The sequence below is a fragment of the Chaetura pelagica genome, unplaced genomic scaffold (genome assembly GCF_000747805.2).
Source record: "Chaetura pelagica isolate M959 unplaced genomic scaffold, ChaPel_1.0 scaffold21, whole genome shotgun sequence".
Lineage (NCBI taxonomy): Eukaryota > Metazoa > Chordata > Aves > Apodiformes > Apodidae > Chaetura > Chaetura pelagica.
The window spans coordinates 782,740-794,447 of NW_009952251.1; positions in this window are offsets into that span (position 1 = coordinate 782,740).

The window sequence follows — 11,708 nt, forward strand, 5'->3', positions numbered from 1 at the left end:
TTCCTGCTGCCATCTTCAGCTCTGCCCCGATAATGCATGTGCGGTGGGGATGCATGGGGGCATCCTTGCTGGGGTCACCCACAGCCCCCCAAAGCCTCCCACAGGCAGATCTCATCCTGGCTGCACCCTGCACTGTGCCAGGAGCTGGCACTGGCTGCTGAGACAGGGACCTGTGCCCAAAAGACACCACCCCAAAATCAGCAGACAAGAAATAAGTGTATGAAGCCCCAGGATGACTCTTACAGAATAAATAGGAAAGTATCAAAGTTTTAATTTTCCTTCAAAACAATTTTGTTGTTGTTGCAGTGGATATAGATGGATTTTTTACAAAAAGTGAAATCACTTCAAACCAAGATGTCCCAATCAATCTGGATTTATCTGAACTACATCCTTTTCCCTGACTTCATCAGAAAATACACTGTGTGACTCCACAGACTGTGTAAGAGGAAACACCCAGTAAGAAATCACTCTTTTTTTATATAAGCACCAGTCTAGGCGGATATGGTCAAAGGTAGGGAGGCAAATAAAGGGAACAGAGAAAACCTGGCATAACCTGGTCTGACTGAGGTTACAGCAGATGCCACTGCTGTATTTGGCTGAAGCAAACTGTTGGCCAGCTGTATTCCCTCAGTACTAGACTGTCCACACAAGGAGTTAGGAAGGAGCAAGAGGAGATGGAGCAAGAGGTGAAGGAGCTTGCCTCTGTCTTTAGGCTCTCACCTTTCCTGACTGCAGTGGAAGAAGGGCAGCAGGTGCTGAGCTGAGAGCTCTCCCCAGAAAGCAGCCTGGGAACGTTCAAGCTGCAGCACAAGTCACCTCATGGAAACCAGCTGCAAGCAATTTTCCTTTTTGTCAGCACGGTCTGCTTCACAGGAACAAGGAAAATCTCCAAACCTGGAACATAAAAAAGGCATCAAGCAAAGACACAAAGATATTTCCATTTGTTTCATTGCAGATAGCGGGTGGCAGCTACTATTTCCAGATCAAGTCTTGCTCTGCTGAAGACCTCTAGCTGACATATCACCAGTCATTTACAATCTTCTATTAAACATACACATTTGTTATAGCACTTTTCTCTGCTAGTTGCAGCCTCAGGACTTTTTGCTTAGGCTGCACATAAGTTCTTGCTTGGAAGATTTAAAAGGAGAAATAAACAACAAACTTGGTATCCCAGAACCTGTCTCGTAATACACCTTGCGGTGGTGCTGGTGCCCCAGCAGGGTAGTAGCCCCATCCCACTCAGCACTGGGCACCATGTCCACGCCAGGGTGAGCAAGACCAAGTGCCCCAGCACAGCAGGATGGAGCCTGCCCAGCCACCCCCAGCCCCCAGCCAGGCTCCTCTGGCCGTGGGAACTGGGGTGGCTGTGGGAAGGGGTGAGGGAAAACAAGGTTCTGCCTCTGCCTGGACTTTGCCTTTTGACCACATTTCTGCCCTCCCAAAAGCAAGACCAGATCTGCAGGGAAAGGCAATACCCTCCATTGGACCCACTGCTGCAGTAAAAGCAGAGAGGTGAGCTTTGGGACCACAGGCCTCCTGCGGGCCCCTCAGCAGCTGCTCCTGCCCATTGCTGCATGGCAGCACAGAGCAGGGCTTGGCCCAAAGGCCACCTGGTTTTCCCAACTGCATCTTTTGCTCAGATCAGAAATATCACCTCTGCCTACAAACCTTTCATCGCTTAAGATACCTTCCCGCTGAGATGACATGAGAGGAACGATGGAGAAATAAGCGATCAAAGAATGTTATTATCAGGATTCTTGGCAGCTGAGCTGATTCCAAATGTAGGCACAGCAGACGCTGCTTTGAAGCGCCGATGGGCTCATGGCTGCGTAGCAGCCCACGCAGGGTGAGGTGCCGTTAGCAAGTAGGGATCCAGCACAAAGAAATCAGTGCTGGGAAAAAAGAGACTTGTCTCCAAGACGGCTGGGGTAGTTCATGAGAGCTAGCCTAACAGAGGAGACACCATCATCCAAAGTTAAACTTGGCTAAATAACCAGCATCCAGCCCAGCGCCACCCACAGACCAATCTAACCCCAGGTCATCTGGACTTCACAGCTGTTTAACCCGAGGTTATCTGCTTGGGCTGGGTGGGTGTGCTCTAATAGAGCTCCAGTGTTGTGCTTCCAGAAACAGCATTTCCCAGGAGTTAGTGCTGTAGCATTGTGCTTCCTCTTGCATTTACGCATTTCTGTGGTTCTCACAATTCTGTCTTGCTGAGATGTTTGTGTCAGCCAACTCATGAAAATCTGGCACTGAAACGGTACCATGCTGCACTGTTTTCTCATTATATAGCTCATGATCCCTCCTGTTCCTCACAAATCACAGGAATGGTAAGGGCTGTCAGGCCTCAAAGCCAAAAGCAGCTTTGGGTTATTTATCCCACCTTCTTGTGTGACATGTCATAGTTGATGTTGTAGTCATGATGGAAGTGGCAGTGAAGGCCAGCCTAGAGAGAGTGAAAGGAGAATGAAAATTGGTGCTCAGGAGCACAAAACTTGCTGTAACTCAGGGGGGAGTCTCATGTCAACCATGAGAATCTGCAGTGGGAGACATCAGGAGGGAGATCAGACTATGGCTTTGCAAAATACAAAGCCTCTACTGCATTTCCATTTTGAAGAAATCGAGATTCATCCAGATGTGGTTCAACAGAAACTCTGAATTTCAGCGAGAAACCCGGATACACAGTATCTAATTTGTCTCTTCTCTGCTAAAAGCACCCATGAATGAAACCAAACTGTTGTCATAGATCTTTAAATTTTATTTGTTTGCTTGTGCTCCCAGAAGAGCTAAATGTATTTGGCAGGTTGAGACAAGTATGATGGGCAGAGGGCTAGAAATCACCAATGCCCCAGAGCTAAATAAAAGTGAGGAAATATTTTCTGCTACACAACCTCAGGTCCCCACACGCTGCTCTCTGGCAGTGTCCTTGCTGCTGTCCTTCTTAATCTCTTCCTACAGATAGAAATGGACAGGAGAGTTCCTTTCTCAGAATAACTTACTCTCCATCCAGGGCAGAGTCTTTCCAACATGATGCTATTCAAATTAAACCACAAATCTTCTCTTCTAGGGATAACACTGCTATCTTCCCAAACCTGCTCTTGTGTTCTTTTGTCTTTTTGACAGTATTAGCCTTCTGTATGTGCTAGAGATACAAACAGAGAGATAATACTGTTAATTTTATTGTGCTGAGAAAGGCACAGAACAGCCTAAACTTAGCCAAATGCTTGGCTTTTCCTTATCATATAATCTCCTTTTGTATACAGTTCTGCATGGTGACTAGTTTATATAAAATCTTACCAGCTAAGGGAGGGGAGTGAGGGGACAATCAACAGTTATCTTGCCAAAAAGACCTGAAGTCAACACCTTCCCGTTGTCCTGGGGGCAGGGCCAGCATGACAGCTCCTGCCAGCGCAGGCTGCCCTCTGCGCAGGGTGGAGCTCACCACGCTGCACCCCAAAAGTCCTCCAGGAGATACAAACCCTCAGAGTGGGGGCACAGGCCAGCCTGCAGAGCTCTGCTTGCAGAGCACTTCTGCAGCTGCCTTGCAGCTCCGCAGGAACCGCGAGCACCTCGGAGCTGGTGGTGGTGGCTGCAGCTTGGAAACATGACAGGTTTGTAGTCCTTGGGGTTCAGGGGGTGCAACAGCAGAGCGGGAGGGGAGCAGGCACATCCACAGCTGTGCAAACAGGGGCTTTCACTGAAAAAAAAAAAAAAAGGATGCTTTCTATTTAAGCTGTGTGTGAGGTGCTGGTCTTCAGACACTGATTTTTCATGCAGATTTTCATGCAGACCGTCCTGGGGCCATTTCCCCAACACTTGGCAGGGGCTTGTTGGGGCTCATTGGGAGCAGCAACAAGGCAGGTGCACATCACAGCTTCAGGAGAGACAGAGGGAGAAAGCAAACAGTTGTCCCCTAGTCAACTGACCAATATTTTTTAAATTAGTAGATCCCTTCTGTACGCACAGTTTTTCCTTCAAGTATGGTGTAGGAAAAAATCAATTTGTTTTTCTCAATCCAATTCTCTGCTGTCTAATAGGTCTGTTGTAAACGCCAATTTTACTGTCATTTACACTGTGTCTGTCTGAGCTATTTTATCAATAGTTAAATAAGAATACTTTAAAGTAATGTGATTTTTTATTTGAATTCCAATTTATGTTCAGGGGGCTTGACACAAATCTAGTAAGGAAGGCTCACCATTTTCATAGAACAAATTTAATTATGTGTTACATAGCCACACAAGTAAATATGTTACATAATTGGATAGATAAATAAATACTTGTGATTAGATACAGTATCTCATTCTTACCTACAGACAATAGCAAGGGTAGTAGAAGTGTTGTACAAATCACCATGCTTTAATAGTTAGCAGTCCATGAAAATCGACCTGAAAGACAATAGGCAAGGACAAGCACACACAAAAAAAGCTAAACCTAGCTATTTGAGCCAAGGCTTCCTGCTTGCCTGTTTAACTGCAACTCAAATCAGCTTAGAGTCATTTTCACTTAAGCCAGTGCAACTGAGCAAAGGTTAAAGCATAATTAGTTGTGCAGAAGATGGTAGTGGTGGATAAAAGGTGATGATGGACCCTGCCTATGGGATGGACTATGAGGATGGGGTGGACAATAGAGATGTGCCACTGGTTATGGGGCACAGTCAAAGCCAGCAGAGCCGAAATCGGTACCTGGACAACCAAGTGGTTGAAACTGCCCATTTACAGAGAGTTTGAGACAGAGAGAGTTTGAGAGAGAGAGAGAGAGAGAGAGAGAGTGAATCTCAGTTCTTGTTAGACAACACTTTCCTCCTGACTGTGAAAGTGGAAATCAGTTCCTTTTAAGTTGATAAACACAGCCCAGCTGGGACCCAATTTGCTGTTTGGATATTACAGACTGAGAGACGGACCAGAGTCCTGGCATGTTTTAAAGAAACTGTGGCTCCCTCATGCAGCTAAATTAGTAATAGGTAGCATGTGCCTGTGATAGAAACTGAAGAAGGCTAATGGTAATAATTCTTCTCTTCCACCCACTCTCTTTTTTTTGCCTGCCTTTTGCTTCACATTGACTTGTACCACTTTTAAAATGTTTCTACTGTCTTTTTAGCTTCTGAAAAGCCTCTCACTCCTCACAACTCCTGCAACCTGATGTGATAGGAAATGGACATGCTAAAAGTTGAGCTGTTCAACATACACAGACATTTGATACACCAAGACAGAGAGACAGCAATCCTGAAACCAAGCACCACACACAGACTCCCCTCTTCTTGCCAGCCAGCACCAAAGTTATTCACCAAGAGAGTATTTCCCAGCTTCTCACATGGCAGAAAGGCAGCTAGGGAAGTATAAGATTTGTTTTTTCTCAGTGTGAAAGTCAGTCTAAATAATATTTTCTATACAATAGGAACTGACTCAAAAACAGCAGGCCGTGCTGATAGAAATAGAGTTTTTATCAGCAGGGTGATGTAGAATATACCAACCCTCAGCTGCCTTTAAGCTAAAATGTGGCCACTAGGGGCCAAAGCTGGTCAAAACTCAGAAGGTATTTTCAAGAATTAGTCCTAACAATTTCCCCTCCTTCTCCCCATTTCATTCTGACAGCAGTTACTGGGTTTGTTTTGGTTTTTTTTCATTTTAGCTTTGACTTCCACTGGGCCACATCCAACAGCTTTTTCCTCCACGTGAAAAACATGAGATCCCATTCTCATCTGTAAGGAAAAAGCTCTCTGACTGTGCGGTTTGCTGGGATACTTGGCCTCCTTCTCCCTCGGGCATATTGCTGATCATATTGCTGATCTTGCCTCACGGGAGCAATTGCTTCCTGGCACGCAGGGTTCCAGGTGTACCCACATTGCCTTTCCGTACCAGGTCATTTTCCCATTTGTGTTATATTTGCTGTGTCTGGTGTTTGAATGAGTGCTGATAATATCAGACATCCTTTTTTCTAGCTCTTAAAGCAACAGAAAGTTTTTTAGTATAGCCAGGCCCACATGCCACGAAGTATGTGATGAAAGGGCTTAATAGGCAAGAAAAAAGTCACCATTGTTTGGAGCATAAACAGGTATTTATAGCATGTCTAAACCCCTCCTGGTCAGCAATTCGTTTTAGTTCTCCCTTCTGTGTGACAGTCTGTCATGTGAAAACAGAAGATGCTCTTCAGAGCTTACGTGACCTTTAGAGGCTCAGCCCAAAGCAGTTTTGCTGACATCTGGCACATGAGGGACTTGCTGTAAAATGGAGTAACAACAATAACCAAGCTTCTGCAGGGATGTCATCTGTCAATCCCAAGGCAGGGAGCTGTTCAGAGGGTGGGCCAGGCTGCAGAGTGCTCAAGGAGCCAGATAGTGCATTTTACGACCTATGCTTAGAAAACAGCACATTGTCTAAGCAGCTTGTGCTCATCTGATCCCGTGCTCCTGCCCTTGAAACATCCTCTCTGCTGCTAGGGGTATGATATTTGAGAATTCTGAAATAGGCTATTACTTAGCAGAAACTATAACCAAAAGTTCAGGGCTCAGAAACAAACTGCTACACTGGCTGGAACAGGCAAATGCTGCTGCCGCAACCTGCAAGGCAGAGAAACTCCTCTGCTCCAGACAAGGTGAGGCACAGCAGGGAATGGCTGTGTCCCTGGCTCAGGATGGAGGATTTCCTGTCCCCGGATGCTCTGTCAGTGGAAGAAATGTGATCCTGCTCTGGCAGGATGGTGCAGCAGCAGGGCTCCATATTTCAAACGGCAGGGGTTAAGTAAAGTGACCAATTTCCTTGGACTAATTGAGCATGCAACCTGCCTGCTTGTAAAGTCTGTATTTGGCCAGGAATATTTATTGTTTTTAGTGATGATGAATGTTCAAGAGCAGTGAGGGCAGACCTGAGCAGCAGTTCATTAACTTTAAGTAAGGTGGTGTTGAAAAAACATTTATATTTTTGGTTACCTTGTTCTGAGTTAGCTGTGAATGTAGACCTACTTCTGTAATGAAGTGCTCAGGGAGTCCAGTGAATCTTGCTCTCTGTAGCAGATCCTGAACCTGCAGGATTTTGTCTTTATCATGATGACTAAGCAGTTTTACTTGTCCTGAGAGGCTATGAAATGATAGAAGACTGCTCTGTACGGGAGTTTGAAGTTAAGCCTCTATCTATCTCAGAAGTGGAGACTGAAATGGAGGACAGACATGTCTTTGCCATTGGGTTTCAGAATAACATCTCTTTATTATTGCCACGATCCGGTATTTGGGTACGTGGCAATTTTAATAAATAAAGGTGATCTCAAATGGTGAAATTAAGACACAAACGAGGTCAGATGTCACGCACACAACAAACCTTTATTGCAATAACACAACAAAAGTCCCTAGAGCAGATAGGACAGGCAGGAAAACAGAGACAGGAAAGAGAGGAGAAAGCAGAGAGATAGAGGACAGAAAGCGAGAGCACAGTTACCACCCACGGTCCAGCGATGTCCTCGATGTCGTCCGTGGGGAAGTAGTTCCAGATGGAGAAGTGCTTCAATGCACCCATAGAGTCTCAGATTTTTATACAGTCCTTGCCCACCGCACCCCCACTTCTCTCCTTGCATAGGGAAAAACCCTTTGGATCTTCTCTGTGATAGCAGGGGCAGGTATGATGCCAGGGGCTATATAGTCTTTGTTTGGCTAATTGATGAGATCAGCCATTACAAAGGAGGAGGTTGAGTCAACTGCCACCACAGGATTAGTTCCTTGCAGTGGAGTTTCGGTCCTAGGAAGTAGCTTGAGACTGGCACTCCTTGTCTTGTCCTGCTAAGTCGGTGGTTTCCATATCAAGGCCTGGTTATCACTGGATATTCTGCTCCCAGCGCCAGCTGTGGAACTCCTTTGTCTCCAGTCTCAGCATGTCCCACACTAAACTCCTCAGTTCTCAGGTTCTCCTTGCAGGAGGGAGTTGGGTGGGTTGCTGAGACATCTCTTTAGTTCATCAGCTGATGTCGTTCAACTTTCAGATGCCACAAGACAGACAACAGATATCCTGAGTGCCAAAGTCCATCACTTATCTCTTGGATTGTTCAAGACAAGCACTGTACATCCTGAATGCCACAATTATCTTCATCTTATCCTCAGAAAGTCATAATCAGTTCAGTCCTTTGTGCTACTGAAGGGCCACGTCCATCACAGGGGTGTGGTGGCACACTTACCTCCCCTTTACACCTGCCTTAAAATCAGTGTCTGTACAGGATGGAAAGTGCAATGCAATACTCCTTACACGGAAAGTGCTGGGCACTTAACTGACTGCCCAATGTAACATCTGTCCCTTCCACATTCATTATTTGCAAATACTCTGCTTTTCTCCCTTTCCTTGGGAGAATATCCATGAATAAATGTAGCTGCAAAGCCCCAGAGCACACCCTGCCTTCTTTTATCCTTGTGCTTAGTGTCATACCCGTACAAAACTCTCTGCACTGCAGGACCACACAGGTTTTCTAGAAACTGTCAGCAAGTACTCGATGCTGAAAGCTTATTTTGTTATAAATCACTCCCAGAGGTGGCTGTGGCCCACAAAAAAATACTTTTGTGTTGCCCTCTTCACAGCAGTGTGTAAACTGAAAATGTGTATGTATTTCTGTTTCCATGATAAATACAATCTTGCATGCTATCAGTGTCAGCAGTGTCAGCTGTTCCAGACTGCAATGTATGCATTGTGCAGCCAAGTGCAAAACTTCCCTGATCTATCTATGTCACCTGTCAGCCTCTATGAACCCTGGGCCACAGGCAATCAACCTGCTGTATGCAAAGAGTCCACCGCCCAGGATAGCCAACCTGATGTTTAAAGCTAATCAATTTGCCTCTGAAGCTGAATTTTAAGAAAAACAATTAATCTTGCCAAGTTTCACTCATCATCAAGCAAACTTCTGCTGAGGAAGAAAACTGCTGAGCATTCTAGTACACTCCCCAAGTCAGCCTCTCCTTGTTGGACATCGTGGCTAATTGGCACATCATTATTATTCCATTTTCTACAGATTGCCCAAGAAGCAACAGTGAAAGGAATGCCTAGATGTTAGTGAGGGAGAGGGATTTTGCAGCTCAGATTTTCACTCCCACTCCCAAAGAAGTTCTGGTTTTGCTTAGTGCTCTGATTTTGCTCAGATATAATGAGAAGAAAAAAAACCCCACAAAACAAAGCAACCAAATGACAACAAAACACACACACAGAAACCAGTAAACCTGTAAGGGAAGGAGAAACATGTGAAACAGCCATCAGAAGGTTTCACAGCACTTACTTACAATAAGTTCACTCAGCCCTACCACTGGGAGTGACTCACAGGAGTCAGGGCTGAATCCAGCTCCCACCCACATATGGTCTAATCTTCAGGCAGGGGGTAAAATTTGAGAAACCAAAGACACATAACATTGGGTGTAATCTCAAATCACTTCAGGCATCTGGTGTACCTCAGGCATCTCTTTTAGAACGAGATAACTTGCTTTGAGTTACCTGTTACATGGGGAGCCTAAACTAGGTGGTAGAGAAGCGGCCACTGCTGCAAGATGCCCTTTGCCATCTCATCAGTGAACTGACAGACGTCCAGAGAAGAGATGAAGAGCTGGTGGAAGGGTGGTGAGTGAGAGCAGGGCTGGCAAGGATCTGCAGGGCACCGGAGTACCTATCAGGCATCAGGATCAGAGCCATGCAAGGAGCTGCACAGGCCAGTCCTGGCTGGTCTGGGGACCATAACTGAGTCCTACCAGCAGCACTCTCATCACTCAGGTACAGAATGTTGCCCAGGTTTCTGATGGGAAGCACTCACTGAGATTTGGTTAGTGCATTTTAGGTGCTTTTGAGGACCTGAGCTTATTCCTATGAAGGCTTATTGCTGTGATTCTGAAGGCTTGCTGCAGGAGGGTGAGCAATCCCGCTCTGGGAAACACGCGTGGGTGGAGAATGTATATGATATTGGTCACTTGTGGTAGCTGAAGAAGCTGATGCAACACAAACATTGACACAAAGCGAGGAGAGAAGGATGGGGAAGCAGATAAAGAAATCCATGAGTCAAATAAGAGGCACTCACATGGCTACATTTATTCTGTTTATTGAAAGTGGTTTTTTCACACAAAGTACTTTACTCCTTCCAAGAGAAGAACCAAGGCTGGTCCCATACGCTTTGGATCTCAGAATAACTCCTTCAAATGCAGGAGTTTTAGCAAACTTTAAAATGCACACATCAAAAGCCTGTGTTTTGGCTGAATTAAAGCAAATTTATTTTTTTTTAGTTACCTAGTTTGCTTTACACCTGTATATAGTAACAAAATCCATAGAATATACTTTATTAAACACATTAAAATATTAAAACTGTGCAATGGGGTTAGAGTTCAAATGTCAAAATGCTATTAAAAACAACCTTCTATCTCAATATCCAGCGGAATGAAATGAGAATGACATGACTGTGAGACAAGCCTTTCACACCTCTACCTGTGGTTTGAAGTAAGAAGCATTTCCATTCACTGTCAGTTAAGGTACCAAATTAGAAACGCTGTTTTTAGATTTCTCGCCTGTCTCAAACGCTTTAAATGGCAGCAAAAATTCGGCTCCCAGCAGGAGTTGTAAAAGACTTGTTCAGTGGATCAAGCTTTCAAATCCCAGCAGACTATAAAAAGAGAAAATAATTTCCAAACCCGAAGTCAGCAGTGCCCTGCAGGCAGCATCAGGTACCAACCGAGGGCACAGGGCAGGTCACAGCGCCCGGGGCTGGAGGTGGCAGCTGAGACCCCGCTGTGCTGCAGCCCCCGGGCTCCTGTTTGCAGGAGCTGTTGTGTTTGGTTTTTTTAAATATGAGTGGTGATTTTTTCAGCTTATTTTAGAGTACCTGTAATCATCAAAATCTAACGCAAAGTACACCTGCAATTGCTCTCTCTATTGTCTCTTTTATTTTTTGATAGAATTAGATTAAACTAACTTTAACATAAGTCAAATAAGGTCAACCTTTTTGAGAAAACAAGACTTAACAAGAGCAAATCTAACTTCAGCCACACACCGGTGGGGTCCCAGAGAGTCACGGCCTGGCCAGCTGCAAAAAGGAACCAGATCTGGTGCTTCAAACCTTGTTACACAGTGCCATCTCGAGGTTTTGTGAAACGAAAATTACTTCTCCCAGGCTGTATGTCTCTTTTACCCAGTTGTAGATCAAACCGTTCATTCTTCAAGGGTGTATGATCAGGTGCATTCAGCCGGTGAACCAGAGATGGGGCTGGACTCACCCGCCTGGAGCAACCCTGGTCCATTCCCTGCACTGTGGCGGCATCAACAATTTGAGAAGCCTTTCCTAGAAAACGTTACCCTACCCAGTGCTTAAAACCCTGGGTGACAAAGGTGATGCTGCTGCTGCAGGTGGGGCTGGTGACCCCAGCACGTGGCTGCTCCTCTGCTCTGACAAGTCACAAACCCGGGTCTCTTCCCCTGCCCACTGCGACCAGGTCTGTCCCTGCAGAGGCAGCAAAGCACAGGGCTGAGGCCAGAGGTGCGAACTGCCAGCTTGACCACAGCTGCTCTGGAAATGGTGCGTTCACAGCTCCGGTGCCAGGTGCCTGCAGCTCTGCCAAAACAGGACGGTCCCTCCAGAGCCCCTGGGGCCGGCGCTCAGGGCTGCGGGACTTCACAGGGGTGTTCGTGTCACCATGGAGCAGCAGCCCCCTCGGCCCGGTTCTGGCCCACCGCTGCGGGCTGCTCACCCGGCCAGCGAGCGGGGCGGGCTGC